The sequence below is a fragment of the Carlito syrichta genome, unplaced genomic scaffold (genome assembly GCF_000164805.1).
Source record: "Carlito syrichta isolate Samal-C Ts95f unplaced genomic scaffold, Tarsius_syrichta-2.0.1 Scaffold308767, whole genome shotgun sequence".
NCBI lineage: Eukaryota > Metazoa > Chordata > Mammalia > Primates > Tarsiidae > Carlito > Carlito syrichta.
The window spans coordinates 182,922-203,143 of NW_007252863.1; the positions used below are offsets into that span (position 1 = coordinate 182,922).

At 41.0% G+C, this 20,222-nt stretch overlaps 1 protein-coding gene across 1 annotated transcript in view; it reads right to left on the minus strand.

Moving 5' to 3' along the window:
- Positions 1-19,260, minus strand: part of HHAT (hedgehog acyltransferase) — a 141,341-nt gene extending 122,081 nt beyond the window's left edge. Inside the window, exon 1 of the mRNA XM_021716340.1 lies at positions 19,117-19,260. The gene's annotated coding sequence lies outside the window, so the exon portion shown is untranslated. The remainder of the gene's footprint in view (positions 1-19,116) is intronic.
- Between the last annotated feature and the right edge of the window lie 962 nt (positions 19,261-20,222).

Below are 20,222 nucleotides of genomic sequence, written 5' to 3' on the forward strand. Positions count from 1 at the left end.
ACAAGGGTGCCTGAACGAAGCATATTTGTATACCTAACCCTTAACTGTACCCCACAAAATCATAATAAAAAATATTGATTAAATAAATAAAAATAAAAAGAAAGAAAGAAAGAAAAAGGCCGGGCTCGGTGGCTCAGCCTGTAATCCCAGTGGTTTGGGAGGCCGAGGTGAGTGGATTGCCTGAGCGCGCAGGTTCAAGACCTGCCTGGGCAACTTGGCGAGATCTCATCTTTACAATAAATCCAAAAAAATGAGCTGGGCATGGTAGCGCATGCCTGTAGTTCCAGCTACTTGGAAGGCTGAGGTGGAAGGATCGCTGGAGCCCAGCAGGTCGAGGCTGCAGTGGCCGAGAGCAGACACTGCACTCCAGTCTGGGTGACAGAGTGAGACTCCAACTCAAAAAAAAAAAAAAAAAAAAAAGAAAGGAAGGAAGGGAAGTAGGGAAAGAGAGAAAGAGAGACAGAAAGAAAGGGTATATAGATTGAGAAATAGGAAAATTATTTTTGCAGATGACATGATTGTCTATGTAGAAAATCTGAAAGAATAGACAAAAAAAAATTCTTGGAACTTATAAGCAATCATAGCAAGCCTGCAAGATAACAAGGATAATATACAAAAGTTAACTGCTTTTCTATATACCAGCAATAAAATGAGTGGAATTTGAAATTTAAAACTTAGTACCACTTACACTGTTACCCCAAAAATGAAATACTGTACTGAAGTATAAATTTAACAAATTATATACAAGATCTATATTTCCTGATATCAGGAAATCTATAAAACCCTGATGAAAGAAATCAAAGAACTAAATAAATGAAGAATAGTCCATGTTCACAGATAGGAAGACTCGATATTGTCAAGATATCAATTCTTCCCAATGTGATCTATAGATTCAATGCAATCCCAATAAAAATCTCGGCAAATGTCATCATCTGGAGGTACCACAGTTTATTAATCTATTCACCTACTGGAGGACATCTTGTTGCTTCCAAGTTTGGGAAACTTCAAATAAGGTTTCTACAAATATCATTTTTTTAATGGATAAAGTTATTTTACGGATATCAATAAACTGATTCTAAAATTGATATAAACAGCAAAAGACGCAGATTAGCCAACATAAAGAACAAAGTCAGGGCAACACTTTTTCAGGTCCCCTTCCCTTGGGAGCTTTTCTTTTGTCTTCTTAATAAACTGCTGCTTTCCCACCAAAAAAAAAAGAGCAAAGTCAGAAGACCTGACATTATCCAACTTCAAGAGTTACTATAAAGATAAGGTAATCAAGATAGTATGGTACCGATGAAAGAATACACAAATAGATCAAGGAAACAGAATAGAGAAACAAGCAATAAACCCACATAAATACAGCCAACTAATTTTTGACAGGGGAACAAAGGCAAAACAATGGGGAAAAGATAGCCTTTTCAACAATGGTGCTGGAAAAACTGGACATCCACATGAAAACAAAAATGGATCTAGACACAGACCTTACACTCTTTATGAAAACTAACTCAAAATTGAACATAGGCCTTAATATAAAATGTAAAACTATGATAACACAGGAGAAACTCAGATGATGTTGGGTAGGTTGATGACTTTTTAAATACACCACCAAAGGCACAATTTATAAAAAAAAAAAATTGACAAGTTAGACATTATTAATATTTAAAACTTCTGCTTCGCTATGGGCATGTCAAAAGAATGAGAAGACAGGCCATATACTGGGAGAAATATTTGTAAAGGACATATTTGATAAAGCACTGTTATTCAAAATATAAAAAGAACTCTTAAAACCAACAATAACAAAATGAACAACCCAATTAAAAAATGGGCAAAAGAACCAAGCAGACACCTAACCAAAGAAGATATTAAAATGGCAAAAAAGCAGATAAAAAGGTGCTCTACATCACATGTCATTAGAAAAATACAAATGTTTGTTATTATAGAAAAATAACTTTTGAGTCGGGCTTGGTGGCTCAAGCCTATAATCCCAGCACTTTGGTAGGCCAAGGTGAGAGGATTATCTGGTTCGAGACCAGCCTGGTCAACATGGTGAGACCTTGTCCCTACAATAAATCAAAAAAATTAGCTGAGCATGGTAGCACACGCCTGTAGTTCCTGCTACTTGGAAGGCTGAGGTGGAAGGATCACCAGAGCCCAGCAGGTGGACACTGGGGTGCCATGAGTATGCCACTGCACTCCAGCCTGGGTGACCAAGTGAGACTCCAACTCAAAAAGAAAAAGAAAAGAGAAAAACAACTTTGAGATATCACTACATATGTATTACAATTGACAATATCCAGAACTCTGACAACACCAACTGCTGGCCAAGGATGTGAAAAACCCTTATTCATTGCTGAGGGAAATGCAAAATGGTACAGCCACTTTGGAAGACAGCTTGGCTGCTTTTTTTAAAAAATAAACATAGTCTTACCTCATGATCCAGTGATTACACTCCTTGGTATTTACCCAAATGAGGTGCAAACTTATGTCCGTTCAAAAATGTACAGATGTTTATATCAGCTTTATTTGTAATTGTCAAAACTTGGAAGTAACCAAGACATTCTTCAGCAGGTTAACACATTAATAAACTGTGGTACATCTACATAATGGAATGTTATTCAGCACTAAAAAGAAACAAGCCATGTAAAGACATTGAGGAGACTAATTCTTGTTACTAAGTAAAAGAAGGCAATGTAGGAAGGCTACATACAGTATGACCCAAACTACATGACATTCTATAAAAGGCAAAACTATGGGGACAGTAAAAAGATTAGAGTTGCCGGGGGTTGGGAGAAGGAAGGGATAAGTAGGCAAAACACAGAGGAGTTTTAGGGCAGTGTTAGTGTATATAGTATGATATAATGGATAGATAGCATTGTACATTTCTTAAAACCTATAGAGTATGCATCACCAAGAGTGAACCCTATTGTAAACTGTGGACTTTGCATGATAATGATGTGTCAATGTGGGTTCAACAGTTGCAACAAATGTACCACTCTGGTGCTGGATGCTGATAGTCAGGGAGGCTATGCGTATATGGGAATATGGGGTGTGTGGGAGCTCTCTGCACTTTCTGCTCAATTTTGCTGTGAACCTAAAACTGCTTTGTTGTCGCTGTTGTTGTTTCTTGAGACAGGGTCTCCCTGTGTTTTTCAGGATGGTCTCAAACTCTTGAGCTCAAGTGATTCTCCTGTCTCAGCCTCCTGAGTAGCTGAGACAACAGACACGCATCAAATGCCTGGCTCTAAAACTACTTTAAAAAAATAAAGTCTGTTCAAAGAGGGACAAAAGAACCTCACAAAACAGAGAAAGGTACTATATGGTAGTTATTGTTTTAAATCACAAAGGTTCAGGATAGCTTTGTTACGCAGCAACAGGTAATGAAGACACCCATCTGTGGCAGAAACTGCTGACCAACTGCTACTGTTCATTCTTGCTTTCTTCCTCTACAATATAACCCTTCAGTTTGGGCCAGATAAATGGCCTCCCAACCAAAGATTATATTTTCTAGCTCCCCTCTCTGCCAATGTGGTCACAGGACTAGGTTTTGGTGAGTTGCACATGAATGGGTATGCTATAAGCAACCTTCAATTATGCTCTGAAAGGGAGAAGGCCAGTCCCTGACTTCCCTTCCATCCCTTCCATTGGTTACAAAGCAAACACAACAGCTGAAGCTGACCCCATGCTGAGGATGGCAGGGGAACATGGTAAAAGGAGTTAGCGTTTCTGATACTATCTAGACACATATCAGCTGTGGGATAATAGTTATTGTGGAGGCTAGATTTCTGCAGCTGAGCTTGTTTTCTAAATAATAAACCATCACATAGAGCCATGCTAAAGATCAAGTGAGACAAAGTCATGAGGCCTGACACAGAGCAGGTTAGCCCCTTCTATAAGGGCTCTGAGAGGTCAGAGGCTCCAGCAGGGGAATGCAGCTACTTGGACAGCCTTGACCAAAGAACACAGCTTATCTACTATAGATGGTCAGTCCCTGAAACCAAGCCCACAGCTTAGAGTGGGTACACATGTAGAATGAAGAGAAAAGTTCATTCTGGTGACCCACAGGACAGTAGATGCTGAAGGAAGAACACTCAACTGTACTTCCCAAAACCCATCTTTGCCATTATCATTATTCTCAACATGTTCCTCGGCCTTCAAGAAAAAGTCCAAACTCCTCAGTTGAATATATGATGTCTTTCACAATCTATCCCTGTTTTTTGATCTAAGTCTTTCCACTCCCCCTTCACACACTACACTCCAGTCTTGCCAAGTGGTTTGCAGTTCTCAGATCATGCTGTGCTTTCTCACACTCCAAGGGCATTGTATAAGCTTGTTCATATTCTTGCAAACCCAGATCTGTCCACAGTTCCTCTATCCCCATCTTATGTGGCTGACTCCTGATCTTCTTTAAGATAAGGCTCAGTAACCATCATCATTTCTAGGAAACTGTCCCTATCCAGGCCAAAGTGCTCATGGTCCCTCCAAAATGCTTTCTTTCTTCCATAGTATGAATTGTTTGAGGTAACATACAACCACCAAGCTACAGACTATATTTCTCAGCCTCCCAGTTGTGCCCAGGTGACTTGGTACTGGCCAACTGAGTATGAACAGGAGTGACAAGAGCTAGTTGGCAAACTGCCCTTAAAAGAAAGAAGGGCTCCCATTCTCCTATGCCCTGGAATGTGACTTGATGATGTTTCATCTCCAACATGCAGACAAAGGCAACACATTAAAGGTGGCAGAGCTAGAAAATAAAAGGAGTCTGGGTCTCCAGCATCATGAAGTTGCTTCCACATGTCTGAGAGCAGTCCTGGTGAAAGAGAAGTCCTGAATGCAAATCCCCTCCATGGCCTTCCATAGGCATTGAATCAAACACTCCTATTACAGAAGACAAGCCACAGTATAATCTAACAGACTCAGGATTGAAGTAAAAAAATCTCATGGACTCAGGTCATTGATTTAAACTATCCAAGACTGGGGTAGGGAGCAAAGCTGGGCCGGGAATCTTCTACTCTATCCCTATTTTAACAGGAAATCAGAAAACCTTGAAGCCTTACCTCTGGAGACTTTGTAAACTTCATAAAAAGAATAGAAGTGGAAGCCTAATGAAGCAAGCAGGTAAACAGACAGTTCCCATCGGGGCAGCATCACTCCTTATCATGAAGGTTCCTGATGCCCACGTCGAGAGTTTCTGAGAAACAGAGGCAAAACATTAAGCCATGGACATGACAATAGAGAACAGCATCTTAATATCAATTCAGTTAGTTTGCACTCCCAGAGACCCATCGCTATTCAAGGTGATATAGCCATAACCTCAATCAAACCTCCTCCTCCTAAGGACCTTACCCCATCCTGTGCACACACACATACACACACACCCTGCATACCCATGGTGGTCAGGCACTAGGAGTTCCCACAGTTTGCCTTGACAGTATATATCAGATAGTCCTCATTACATGGATATACCTGTCTCCTCCCCGTGGAGTGAAACTTCAAAGAGCAGGGACAACGATCTCTGACTCTTCAGTCCCTAGAACAGTACCCGGAATGTAGCAAAAAGGGACTACCAGGTACTCTATGAATAACAAATGGTTTAAAAAACCTGAATAAAAGAGAAGCACAGATAATCTCCAAATCTTGTCTAAATCAACAAATTTACCCTACTCATTCTCCCTTTCAAGTACCATCCTGTAGCTGATTATCAGAATGAACTAATAAAAACCACTCTGCCTTCCATGAATCTGTGCACATTCATTTATTTATCTGTTTGTTTGTTTATCTCGCTATGTTGCCTAGACTGGATTTGAACTCCTGGGCTCAAGTGATCCTCCTGCCTTGGCCTCCCAAGTAGCTGGAATTATAGGTATAAAACACTGTGCTAGGCTTCATCTGTGCATTTGTAAAAGGGAAGTTAATGGCATAACCCCAGTAGCTGTGGCAGACAGTTTGTTGCCCATTCCCTAATACTCAGTCTCTCTTCTTATGTAGTCATTGAGTTTTTATCTAGACACCTGGATGCTGAACTCAACACTATACTATAGCTAAGTGTGAAGATTTGAATAGCTCTGGCCAAAGGAGTGTGAGTGAAGGGATATGAGGCCGTGGCCATCCCTTGGACAAAGAGGTGAAAGCCATGTAGAAACACTAGACAGGCACCTCAGTCCTGCCTCCATATACCATGCTCACCCCCAAAACCACCCTGGACCAGGTATATCTGGACTGTTACATGAAAGAGAAATGCACTCTGGGTTGTTTAAGCCTCTCCTACTCTAGATCTCTCTGTCATGGCAACCATGACTATATTCTAAGTAACAGAGAAAGTCATGGAAAGTTAGATCCTAAAATTCTGCAAATTAAATGATCCCAAATGCTCCCAAGTAACAAGGAGTTAACTAAAGTTAAGCCCTTTTATGGCCTCCATCGCTTTACTTAAATCTCTCAAATATGTCTTATTGTGGGTGCCAAATTAAATTAAGAGCAAAATTTTAAGTCTCATACAAGTACTTCTAACATGGGACAATAATGCCAGAACCCCAAAATTCACACATTATCTCAGTTTGTTTTCACAACAGCCTGGCGAAGAAGGAGGAAGTGGAACAGGGGAGGGAGGCATTTCACAGTTGATGAATGTGATGAGGTCCCAGAGCCAGAAATAACTAAGCCAGGACAGAAAGACAGTTACTGCATGATCTCACTTATGTATGAAAGGTAGAAAAGCCAAACTCACAGAAGCAGAGAGTATGGTGGTTGCCAGGGGCTGGGGGCTAGGGGACTGGCATTGGTTAAAAGGTACAAAGTTTCAGTGAGACGTGATGAATAAATTCTGGGGATCTATTGTACAGCATGATGACTATAGTTTATAATAATGTATTGTATACTTGAAAATTGCTGAGAGTTAGATCTTAACTGTCCTCACCATAAATAAATAAGTAGGTGATAAATATGTTAAATATCTTGATTTAATCATTATACAATATATATATATGTATATCAAAACATCACATTGTACTCTACAAATATGCACAATTTTTATTCGTCTAAATAAATAATGAATGAATAAGCAAATAAAATAAGTAAATAACTGAGCCAGGACTCAAAGTGGATCTTCAGACCACAGTTTCCTGCCCTTTCCTCTGCCACAGACAGCCCCATGAACACCAGTATACAGAGTTACTCAGCCTTACGGCCTGCCTCAGAATCTGCCACACACAAACTCCTTTTATTCAGGCTATCAGGAGACAGAGCAGGAAGGGAAATAAACTTCAGCTTTAGTAAACCATGAGGTCAGAAATCAGTGGTTCTCCACCCAAAGTGCCCCATGTCATTACCTAAAAGCCACCCAGAAAGTCTGATCTGGGTTTCTCATGCAACCCTAAGAAATCAAGAAGCAACCAGACTGTCATACCTTAAATCAGAAAACACAAGCTTTTCTAAGCCCTAGTATTTCAACAACACTTTCTCAGGTTCCCTACTATTTTTCAGAACCCGCTTCTAGCTTCATACTTTATTTTTAAATACTTGCATCTCTAGAATAACAAGATTCCTTTCTGGAACTTTGTACGAATATGGTCGTTTCCCCTTAGTGGAAAACATTTTAACTTCTCAATTTTACAACATCTCTCCTGTCAAAGGATACTGGTGTTATATTGGATGATCTATTCACCTCATTAAAAATTGGTGATTAGCAAAGACCCAAACTTTCTATAAGATGCTACTGAAATTGGAACATAAATAGTTATATAGATTAAATGAAAATTATAGAAGTCCTGCTCTTTAAAAGTTTTCAGTGCCATTCTATCTGAGACAATTCCCCAGCATTAAGAATTTAATTCTGCCAGGTGTGGTGGTCCAAGCCTGTAATCCTAGCACTTTGGGAGGTCAAGACAAGAGGACTGCCTGAATCCCGAGGTTCGAGACCAACCTGGGCAACTTGGCAAGACCTCGTTTCTATAGTAAATTTTTTAAAAATTAGCTGAACATAGTGGCGTGCTCCTGTAGTTCCAGCTACTCGAAGGCTGAGGTGGAAGGATCACCTGAGCCCAGCAGGTCAAGTCTGTGGTAGCCGTGAGCATGCCACTGCGCTCCAGCCTGGGCAACAGAGTGAGACTCCAACTCAAAAAAAAGAAGAAGAAAAATGAAATTAATCCTCAGGAGACAGGAAAATTTAGTTTTTTAAATAACATTTTCCTTTTAGGTGCTGTTCTTAACTGTATTCTACAGTAAATCCTCACTTAATTGCCAGTGGTTCTTGGAAACTGAGACTTTAAGTAAAACAGTGTATACCAAAACCAATTTTACCACAGACTAATTGATATAAACGATAGTTAACTTCCTACAGCATATTTCTGGTCACAAAAACATCACCAAATTTCTAAATAAAGACCAAAACACTTCTAATATTAAACACTGAAATAAATGTGAGCTAAACATACATTTAAGAAACATTAATAAGAACACGTAGGATCATTATTTACCCAACTTTTGATGACTCCGTAATAGCAAAGTGGTGGTGGGTTAAATCAAGGAATAAATGTTTGCAAAGCTGGAATTATAAGAAGCGCCTACCACCATGAGGCAGTTCTAAAACAATTACAATTAGGGTGAGTTCACTGAGCGCTTTTGTACAATGTTACTTATTTTCGAACATCTGTATGATTATCATAGATTCTACAAATTTTTATTTTCCAATCACTTATATTCAGGGTCTCGGGTAGCCAGAGCCCATCCTACCAGGTCAGGGTGCAGTGCAAGGACTGGCCCTGAACAGGCCACTACCCTATCTCAGGACACACTCACACACACCCATGCTCACTCTTGAGGTGACCATGTAGACAGTATGTTCACCTAATGGGCACAGCTTTGGGAAACTGGAGTTCCTAAAGAAAACCCACACAGACATACAGAAAATGTGCAAACTCCACATGGACAGTGGTCCCAGCCAGGGCCAAGAATTGTTTGTTTTTTTCTCATCCATGGTATAACAAAACATTACTCTAGCACCTGCTTGCATGTTTTGCAGACATATACACAAAGATACATAGTAACTAGCAGCAAAACTAGCTATCTCCTCACCTTCCAAATATGAGGATTGAACCAACTAGACTCTGCCTGTTAGTACAGCTATAAATTCTGGCACCAAACCCACCTGGAGAGAGTCCCAGCTCCGCTGAGGAACATGGATAGGTAACAACCTGCCAGATATGTTTTCTCACAGGGTTGTCAAATGGGTTAAATGTAAAATGCATAGCCCAGGGCCTGGCACTAAATAAGCACTCAACAAACATTAATTAGTAGTTACCAGCTAGTAAATTTCATTCATCAAGAGGCTACCTAGCCATGACCCTGGTTTTCTTCCTGAATTGAAGAAATCTAACTGAACTTCCCTGGGACTTGACCATCCAACCTGTATCTGGACCTCTTTCAGCAGGCTAGCATCCCCAGGGTTTCCTTAATGTCTTACTCCTCTTCCTCTTCTTACACCCAAACCAAGGCCACCTCCAGACAGCAACCAAATTATGCCCAGGGCCACCTAAGAGCTTTCTGCCCATGCCTCTTCCTCACCGCCTCTCTACTTACCCCCAAGGGAATTATAGGCAGTGCTCTCCCCTCTCTTGTTTCATCACTCTAGATTGTACGAAGGCCACCTCACAACAACACACAGACACTAACATATCTTCCTTAGCAGATCTTTCTTCTTTACACCTCTCTTTTCAACACTTGCCAACTTAGCTCAGAAAAATTACTCTTCCCCACAGTTTTCTTTTTCCTCTGTTCATTTCAGCTTTGCATCCAGAAAGCAAATCTGAATAGATACGTGTTTTAAAGGATTTGACACAACAGTATCAAAGAAAAGGAAAGTTATACTTTTGGAAATATAACTATAACTTAAAAAAAAATTCAAGCCCTTAAAGGTTTCTAAAAACTCAGAAAACTCTTAAGTTTCTACTTCTCATGCTCTAAACAAGCATGTTCTTTAGGCAGAAACTATCAGGATGAAATCAAGGAGATGCTTATTCAAATGTGTAAGTGATGCTTCTTTTCTATTTTTCACACATACATTCAGTCCTGCAGCAACATTATCAGCTAAGTGGGTAGCTGTGAAACAACCTAGAAACTAATCACCATTTATAACATTATTTCTATGGGAAACAACCAACCTATAGTGACACAGTCTGTTTTTAAGTTGGAGGCTACCTCTGATCAATCTATTTAAATGAGGCTGCATCACTGATATGTGAGAGCAAAGAAGGGTTGCTGGGATGTCTGGTGGTGAAGAGACGTGTCTGAGAACACTTCCACCATGTGGGAATGCTGGTTAGGATCGTGAAGAAGAGAAAATGTGGAATGGTTAGATAAAGAGAGAATGGGAACCAAGTGGCAGGTCTAAACACATATAATTTCAAGCTTGAGTTTGATTTACTGAAGACAGCTCAGACTTGTGAGCCCGTATATTTAATTATTTAAATGAAGCTTCATGAAGAACCCTTTTGACACTATGGTAGAAATTTCCCACCTCCCCTACAATTCAGACCTTCACTGGGAAGTGGAAAGAAAGTGCTGGAACTAGGCCATACTGATGAGGAAAAATTAGTTGCACTTGGTATCAAACTAGTCCAGAAGTCAGTGGGGGGGGGAGGGGGTAGGAAAATAAAGAACATAAAACAGCAATTCCAAAGCTTATCACTACAGGATCTCAAAACTAAATGTTATTGATGAGACTGAGAAATTCGAGACAAGTGAAGACAAAGGAATAGAAAATGCATTTAACAGTAAGTGTTGGAAAGAAATTATAGCAAAGGTTTCCCTAAAATCAGAGGGAAGGAAGTCAGACTGAAGTAACAGAGAGCTTTCTCTACCTTTGTATTGCCTACAAGAGCCCTAGAGTTGGATATTTTTTAAAAAAGAAAAAGAAAGAAGAGAGAATCTGGGAATTACAGAACTCAAAAGGCCCACAGAATAAAATCTTAGCTGTAAAGGGGCAAGAATCCCTCAGCTAACAGAGTTTTTTCTATTCTGGTATGACTTACATTTGCATTTACTTTGGAATTTAACACTCCACCTGCTTTCAAAGCTGCCATCTACTCTGATCCCCACAGGAGGGCTAATTTTTTTTTTTAAGCACCCTTTCAGGAATCAGAATCCTGCGCAGAGAAAAGAAGCGATCAACCCAAAGACACAGAGAGACCAGCGACGGAGCAAAAATTAGAACCGAAATTCCCACCTCCCACTCTGTTACAGGCAGAAATCCTGTTCCTTAATATTGAGAGAAAAGTAGAGCTCACTGGGCCAAAGCCTGAAACATGCATAAACATAACTGCTGCAAGATGCTTTTCCCCAGCAATTTTCTAATATCATTTCTAAAGTACCTCATCTTTATTTTTGATGCAACAACGAATAGACTCCAACACTTGCATTTAAAATTTTTTCTGCTCCCAAATCTTGATATCAAGCACTAAATGAGCTAATGAGTTATAACCAAATACTCACATGTGTCAGAGGACTTTAAAGAGGCAGTTCTCATCATTAAACTAACAATCCTTTGGTACTGGCATTACCATCATCTTTTCTTCCAACTAACTGCTAAATATCCCAACCTAAGATCTTCCTCTACTGAATTTTCTTATACTTTAGTACTATATTGTAAGTAGTAGAGATATAGAGTACCTGTGCTGAAAAAGTACTTTTCAAGTGTTATCTCATTTAATCTACATAACAACCCTTTAAGGTTGGTACTTCTGATAACCTCAACACAAGAAGAAATCAAGTCCCAGAAAGATTAAGAAATCTGCCCCAAATCATACAGCTGGTAAGCAGCAGAGTTTAGATTCATTCCTACCAAGTCTGACTTCAGAGCCTTTCCCCAACCACCTCACTATTCTTACAGAATGTACTGGCTTCACTTTTTAAATGTATAATGAAATCAATCTATTAGGAAAGTTGGATGTAAGCTATCAAAATATAAAATAAAATCTTAGTATCGTGTACAATTTGACACTTCTTAAGAAAAAAATTTTTCAACAAATGTAATCAAAATACACACGAAACATCTAACTCACGTACATTCCTTAAAAGACTTACTGAAGGAGGCAAACCAGAGAGAGAAAGAGAGAGAAGAAAGAAAGAAAGAGAAAGAAAGAAGGAAGGAAGGAAGGAAGGAAGGAAGGAAGGAAGGAAGGAAGGAAGGAAGGAAGGAAAGAGTAAACAGAGCAGTCCCAGCAGAGAAATTCCCACTCAGCATCAGTGATGCAGGCTCTAGCTTCCCTGTCACTGATGGCAGCAACCAGACTTCACTGCAGCAGTCTTGCGGTAGAGTTTGGCCATATAACCCAGTGACACAGTGACCTCAGGTGACCCTTGGTCCTCCTAGAAAGATTGTGTGCTAACTACATTGTTTAATAAATGTATTTCACTTAAGTTAGTGAGAAAAGATGCTAGTCTTTCTACCTAAGAATTCTTTCTGGTATTACGATGCTTTCTGATCTTGACCTCCCTCTCCCATGACACCCCTTTTTGGCCAAGCTCCTTGTCTACTGGACAGGTAGAGCTTTACGGCATGAGTTAGTGTCAGCATGATTTTCATTTTAGATTAAATAAAAATATTTTTTTCTGGTGAGCTTTCAATGATAACAAAAGTGTCCAGTATCCAAATAAACCATTTCAGGACTCAAAAAAAAAAAGGCCCATTCTCCAAAAGATAGTTCTGCTTTTTTGGAGAGTCTCCCTCATATATTAGATAATTATTGCCAATATATAATTATATATCTTAATATATTTTTTAAAAATTATGTTTCCAGGGCCAATCACAGTGGCTCATGACTAAATCCCAGGAGGCCAAGGCAGGAGGATTGCTTGAGTCCAGGAGCTCGAGACCAGCCTAAGCAACATTGTGAGACCTTGTTCCTACAAAAAAATCAAAAAATTAGCCAGGTTTGATGGGCCATGTTTGTAGTCCCAGCTACTTGAGAAGCTGAGACAGAAGGATTGCCTGAGTCCAGGAGGTTAAGGCTGCAGAAAACAGTGATTGTACCACTGAACTCCAGTCTGGGCAGCAGAGTGAGACCTCAATTAAAAAAAAAAAAGGCAACTATGTTTCCAAATTAGAATTTAAAAATCAGTAAGGACTGTGTTGCCATCTGGTCTAATCTCCAGTCAGTTTGGGAATTTCTTTTACAATAATCTACTCGATCATTTCTGGTAACATTAAACAGAGAAACTCTGTTCTTAAGCAGTTCTGTTGTTATTGTTTTTCCTTAAACTGAGTCAAAATCAGTCTCTCTGTTTCTAAAAAAGTCTTCTGCTACTAGTTCTATTCTGCTTCTAGAACTAAACACATGGAGGCAGGATAATGTGATGTGGTTTAGACTCTGGAGTCAGAATGCCAGTTTTGCTACTTCATGGTTGTGTGATCTAGGACAAGTTGCATAACCTCTTTGTGCCTCAATTTCCTTATCTGTAAGATAAACAGTAGCAGTCCTCAAAAGGTTGCTGTGAGGATTGAGTTTATAAAGTGACAGTGCCTTGAACACAGTAAGCACTGACATGCTTATTCTTGCTGTGTTTAATGTTATTGCTATTATTATTGAGTATACTAAAAAGGCTTAATTATTCTTTCATTAATATTCCTCTAAATTATTAGATAATTATTGCTGTCTACTCCATCTTCCAGACCAACATCTATGATTCCTTTGACTTGGTTCCCAGATCCTTTCCCTTTCTGTTTTCTTTATAGTTTACACAGCTAAAAGAGAACACAAAACTCCAGATGTGGCAGAGTAGGGCAAGGCCATCACCTTCTCTTCTTTCAGAAACTATGCTCAAATAATGAAATCTTAGACCCACTTCCTCATTAAACACATATCAGTGAATGCCTACTGAGAACCGGAAACTGCTATTTGTGAAGATAAAATATAAAGATTCCATCTGTGGGATTCCTCCAAAGGTGGCTCCTCTAGAAATGTCCCTGGACTCTGTAAATATGTTGTTGTACATGGCAAAAGGGACTCTGCAGATATGCTTAAGGATTTTTCAATGGAGAGATTATCCTGGATTATCTGGGTGGGCCCAATATGATCACAAGATTCCTTATAAGGCGGAGGCAAAAGGATCACAGGCACAGAGGAAATGTGGTGAGATGATGGAAGGAAAGGTTAGTGATGAGATGTCCTTGAAGACAGAGGAAGGGGCCACAGACAGAGGAACAGAAGAGGCATCTGGAAGCTGGAAAAGGCAACAATATTCTTCCCTAGGACCTCCAGAAGAAATGAGCCCTGCTGCCCATTTTGGACTTCTGACCTCCAGAACCACAACAACTATGTGTTGTTTTAAGGCACTAAATTTGTGGTTACTTGTTATAGTCGCAATAGGAAACGAATCCACCATCTCAGACCTGGCAAGTTCATGGCCTTGTGAGAGGAAAGTACCAAGCTAAAAGGATTTACAGGAAACAGATTGTTTTTTTATCCAATAGTCATAAATTTTTAAAACTTAAATTGGAAGAAAATTAAATCTGAAAACAAAAGTCTGCACTCAGTACTGTCTTAGCATTTTTTGGCTTCTACCTTGCATTGATAGCAATCTTATAATCAAACATGACTCCTAAATCTTTTTATATGAAATTCCTTTAAGCCAGATTTCTAATATTAAAGACTGGGAAAAAGGAGTCAATTTTATAAGTCTCTAATTCAAAAAAGCCACTGATGTGATATTGCATTATTTCCCCTGAAAATTCAAGAATCACACCCACCACATCTTACACTCCCTAATTTTACTTACATCTTACTAACCTAATTTTTTATAATATTGTAAGAAAACTTTTTCTTAAAATATACTTAAATAAGGAAAAAACATCTTAAGGCTTACAAGATGTAGATTCAACCAAGTAATTATCATTGAGATAAAAACTGAATAACTCAGAAGCTTCTTCTGCCCTTTCCTACTCACTAACTCCATCAAAGATGACCACTAGCCAGACTTCTACCACCATATTTAGTTTTGTCTGCTTTTGAACTTCATAAAAATGGAATCATATTGCACCTTATCTTTTAAAGCTTTCTTCTTTTTGCTCAGCTTTGTATTTGTGAAACTCATCCATGTTGCTGTGTGAGGCAATAATTTGTTAATTCTTATCATGGCAGCAATTAGAACTTTTTGCATCCTAATCAATAAACCTTTGTCTCTAGGTCATAAAGCTGTGTTACTTTACCTTCTTCCAGAAGATTTGTTGTTTCAGTTTTCACATTTAGGTGTACGATGTGTCTTGATTTTTGTATATGAGATGAGGTAGATGATCCACATTCATTTTGTCCATACTGAAATCCAATTGAACCCACATCATTTACTGAGAGGGATATCCTCTCTCCACTGCCCTGCAGTGTCACCTTGGTCATAAATCAAAAGACCACATATGTATAAACCTGTTTATGGCTTCTCTACTCAGCTCCATAGTCTGTCTAGTCTGGTTCCAATACCACACTGACATAACTGCATACCGATCTAGTAGCTTAAGTCCTCCAATTTTGCTCTGCCTAGTCTAGAATTTCCAATAAGTTTTAGAATCAGCTTATCAATTTCTATTTTTGAAACAAAAATCTGCTGAGATTTTGATTGGGATTGCACTGGCTCTATAGATGGACTGGCAGAGTAATAACATACGCTTCACTACTTTGAATCTTATTTAATTTACTTCAATGTTTCAGCTTGCAAAGAGTTTTTATCACAAGTGTTGAGCTTTAATACATAATTCTTCTCTTCTACTGTGTGAGGTTAAATTACATTTGTTGATTTTCTAACGTCAGTCAAAGTTTACTTTCCTGAAATAAATCCAACTTGGTATTGATTTATTGTCCTTTTTATAAATTGCTAGATTTGATTTAGCGATACATTGTTTTAAGCCTTCTGTATCTTTATTTATAAGCATTTGGCCTACAATATTCTTGTAATATCCTTATCAAGCTTTTGATAACAAGGTCATGCTGGCTGCATAAATGCAACCGAGGAGTAGACCCTCTTCCTTGTTTTTTTTAATGATTAGAAAATTTCATCAGTAAAGTCATCTGGGTCTGAGAATTTATGAAAATAAATTTTTGCTATGAAAATATTTTTAACTTCAAATTCAATTTCTTTAATAGATATAAGACTATTCAGACTTTCTAGTTCTCATGTCTTATGTAAGACATTTTATTTTTTAAAAAACAAGTCCATTTCATTTGAATTTTCAAATGTTTTTCCATAAAATTGTTCATAATAACATCTTAAGATCTTCCAAATGTCTGTTAGATATGTAGTGATAACTCCATTTTCTTCCATTAATACCATTCACCACTAAGGTTCATTTCTACCCACCTAAGATTCATTTCCACCCACAAAAAAAAAAAAAGGTTGGGGTGCACTATATGACACTTACCCTTTATCTCAGGGATATTATCTCTTGAGTATTACCCACAGAAGGAGCAGGGCAGGTAGAATACATGAACAATCCAGCAATTTTTTCTCAAAAGCTTTTATCACCAGAAACAACTGAGAATCTGAGCAAAAGGAGACACTAACTAAAGGCGGAGAAACAGGCTAGGGTGGCCACCAAGAACTTAGTAGAAAAACAACCACGAAGCAGGGAGGTGACCTAGGATCCCCAGCCTGCCACCCTCAACAGAATTTAGGAGCTTATTACATATTTTTTTATCACACATTCTTATTTTCATAAATCTTCAACTGAAAATCAGTATTTTGCTGAATTATAAATGTAGACAACAAATCATAGTAGGAAGCGCTGTTCTGATGACTTTGTCACTAATAAAAGTCACAGATATTTCCATATCTCACTACAGCTGCTGGAAATACTGCAAAATATCATTTACATAGGCATCACTATTTTGAAATTACAGCCACTATTTGCTGCAACATTTAATTTCATTACTTAATGCCTTAATAAAGAAGCACATATCAAATGCATCATAAATTTGGTGGATTTGTTTGGTTTGTTTTTAGAGACAAGGACTTACTCTGTCATCCAGGCTGGAGTGCAGTGTTTGTTTTGTTTTTAGAGGCAGGATCTTGCTCTGTTGCCCAGGTTGGAGTGCAGTAGTGCTAGCATAGCTCACTGTAGCCTCAAATTCTTGGGCTCAGGCGACCCTCTCACCTGAGCTCCCTGAGTAGGTGGGGCTACAGGTATGCACCACCATGCTTGGCTAATTATTCGTAGAAACTGGACCTCGCTATGTTGCCTAGGCTGGTCTCAAACTCCTGGCCTCAAGCAATCCTTCAACACTGGTATTATAGGCATGAGCCATCATGTCCAACCATAAGCTGGATTTTTAAAATACTATTTTGAAGCTGAGTATGGCAGCTCATGCCTGTAATCCCAGCACTTTGGGAGGCCGAGATGGGAGGACCACTTGAGCCTAGGAGCTTGAGATCAGCCTGAGCAACACAGTGAGACTTTGTTTCCACAATAAAATAAAATAAAATTAGCCAGGCATGGTGGTATATGCCTATAGTCCCAGCTACTAGGGAAGCTGAGATGGAAGGATTGCCTGAGCCCAGGAGGTCAAGGCTGTGCTGTGGTGAGACATGATCACGCCACAGTACTACAACCCGGGCGACAGAGTGACACTCCAATTCAAATTAATAAATTAATTAAACAAACAAATAAAATACTGTTGTGATAACCTTGTTTCATTTCACTTATAACCCTATGTATTTTTATGCCTTTTAAAACCTTGACTTCCCCAGACCCCAAAAGAGGTCCATGGCACAAAAAAGGTTAAGAACCTCCCAAAAGAATCAAGGATCTCACCCTTGGTAGGGAAATACAATGCAACTTAAGGAGCATTTTTTTCCTGGGCCAGGCTCTGAGCTGGAAGCTGGAGGCCCATGCTGATTAGTTTCTGATGTTATCAACAAAGCTCCTACCAACATCTAGCCATCCACAAAATGATTGCTCCCTCCAGAGTCTCACCCTTCACCCTGGTTGGATGCATCTAACTTACTTCCCGAGGTGATGGCAAAGTAAGCAGTAGATAAAGCACAGGCTTTGATCCAAAAGAGGAGGCCTGATATGTACTAGTTTGTAGTTTTGTCCCCCACCCCAAGGCTTTCTCCATCCCCTTGTGAAAAGGGACAACACTACTCATCTTTCCCCATTACTATAAGGTTTAGAAACAATGTATCTGAAGCACCTGACAAGCACACCGTCTCCTTAAGCATTAATTGACTCTCTCAGGTCAGAACTGTCCTTATCCAGCACTTAATCACAGTTAAGGACTGCCAGCCAGAAAGGAGGGAGGAAAATCATAGGGAAGATGAAATATGAAGAATGGAAGGAAAAAAAATCATTCTTCATTGTCCAGCATAAAAACCACTGCCTCTTCAATGAAGCCTTCCCGCTCTCCTCCCTTTGTGTTTCCATAGCACTTAATCACATTGAATGAACGAATGAAAGAATGATAAATACAAAACAGAAAGGGTCAGAAACAATGAGTCTCCCCCCCCCGCCCCATATATAACGTACACCATCGAGGAAACCAATCCTCCAGCCCGGCAGTCCTGATCCAAGAGCAGTGAACCCAGAAGGCAGCCACCCTTGCTTCCTTTGGTGAGGATTTGGGTGACCGGGGCTTTTCCACATAAAAACGGTGTCACCTGAAGGCTAGACTCAAAAGAGATGAGGGAAACGGAGTCCCAAGAGTAGAAAGCTAAGAAAATCTCTAACTTTGGGGTCCCTGGAGTCACAGCAGTCAGGCAGGCGCACCTCTAATACTGCCAAGGGGACCAGAGTTCGCAATTCCCCGCGGCAGTGCCGGAAACTGGGGACGAAGCAAGGAGCGAGGACGCGGGCAGGGGCGTGCGTGGACTGGGCCTGGCGGCTGGGAACCTGGGTCACGGCACCGGGATCTCAGGCTCTGCCCGGGCGCACCGCGCGCGCGACCCCTGCCGCCTTTGTCTCCTCCACCCGACCGGGAACTTCCTCTGTCCCGCCCTCGGGCGCGCACACGGGTAGGAAACGGAAAGCGTCTTGTGCATTTCTTTCTCTCTCTCTTTTTTTTTTTTAGCAGAGTAAATCGAATCAAAAAAGTCAGCACCTAACCTCCCCGGGAACCCCTACAGTCACCAGCTACCAACCTCCGGGCTGTCCCGGGCGGCGGCGACGGCGACGTTCTCGCGCGCCACGGGTCCCCAGCACCCTTCTCTCGGGCACTTCCGAGCCCCGGCGGCAGCAGCGGCGGCTGCGGGCTTCCCCCGGACGCCGCCCTCTTTCCCCGGGAGCTGCCCCCTGGAGGCGCAGCCTCGCGCGCGTCCTCGGAGCGCGCTCCCGCCACCGTGCCCGCGCGCCCTGCGAGCCCTGCGCTCCCGGCGGCCGGACTGGGGAGCTCGCGGCGCCCGGGGGCGGTGTCGAGAAGGCCGCGCTGCAGAGAGGGCGACTTGCCGCTCCGCACCGTGTCTGTCTCGCCAGCGGCCTGGGAGGACCGATTCCGCTCGCCCCTTCGCTCCCAGCTCTTTCGCTGAGCCTGGCACGCGGGCCTCTTTATCTCCCGGGTCGGATATTGCAGGTCTGCAGCCGTCTGCAGGTTAATTGCAGGGCAGAAGTCATCTGCAACTCCAGGTGGGCCGTCCACCTACACCGTGGTCCCCACGTACGTTTAACTGTAGACAAAAGGAGTAGCTTGGTGCGTTGGGGAAAAGGCGGACTTTGCAGCCCTGGCAGCTTTGCTGGCTTGCTGTGTGAATTTAGCTTGACCCCTGTGAGCCGGCCCTCCCTGTGCGTCTCTCTTAAACAGAAATATGCTTACCCGCTTTTCCTCACAAATGAAAGATCAAAGGGATGAACTTTCTGAATGGTAAAGCAATTTACAGGGACCACACTGCAAAGTGGACACCAAAGATGCTGAATGCGTTGTAAAAAGGTCCAACAGGGTGCAGTGAAGAGGGTGACTTTCTGCGGAGTGTTGCTGCTCCGGGGCCTCCAATCCTGAGCCAAGGGACAGACACATACATACCAGAACTCTACAGATACAGGCCGGGCGCGGTGGCTCAAGCCTGTAATCCCAGCACTTTGGGAGGCCGAGGTGAGAGGATTGCCTAAACTTAGGTGTTCAAGACCAGCCTGGGCAACTTGGTGAGACCTCGTCTCTACAATAAACAAATAAGCCGAAGGTGGTAGAGCGTGCCTGTAATTTCAGCTGCTTGGAAAGCTGAGGCAGAAGGGTCGCCTGAGCCCAGCAGGTCGA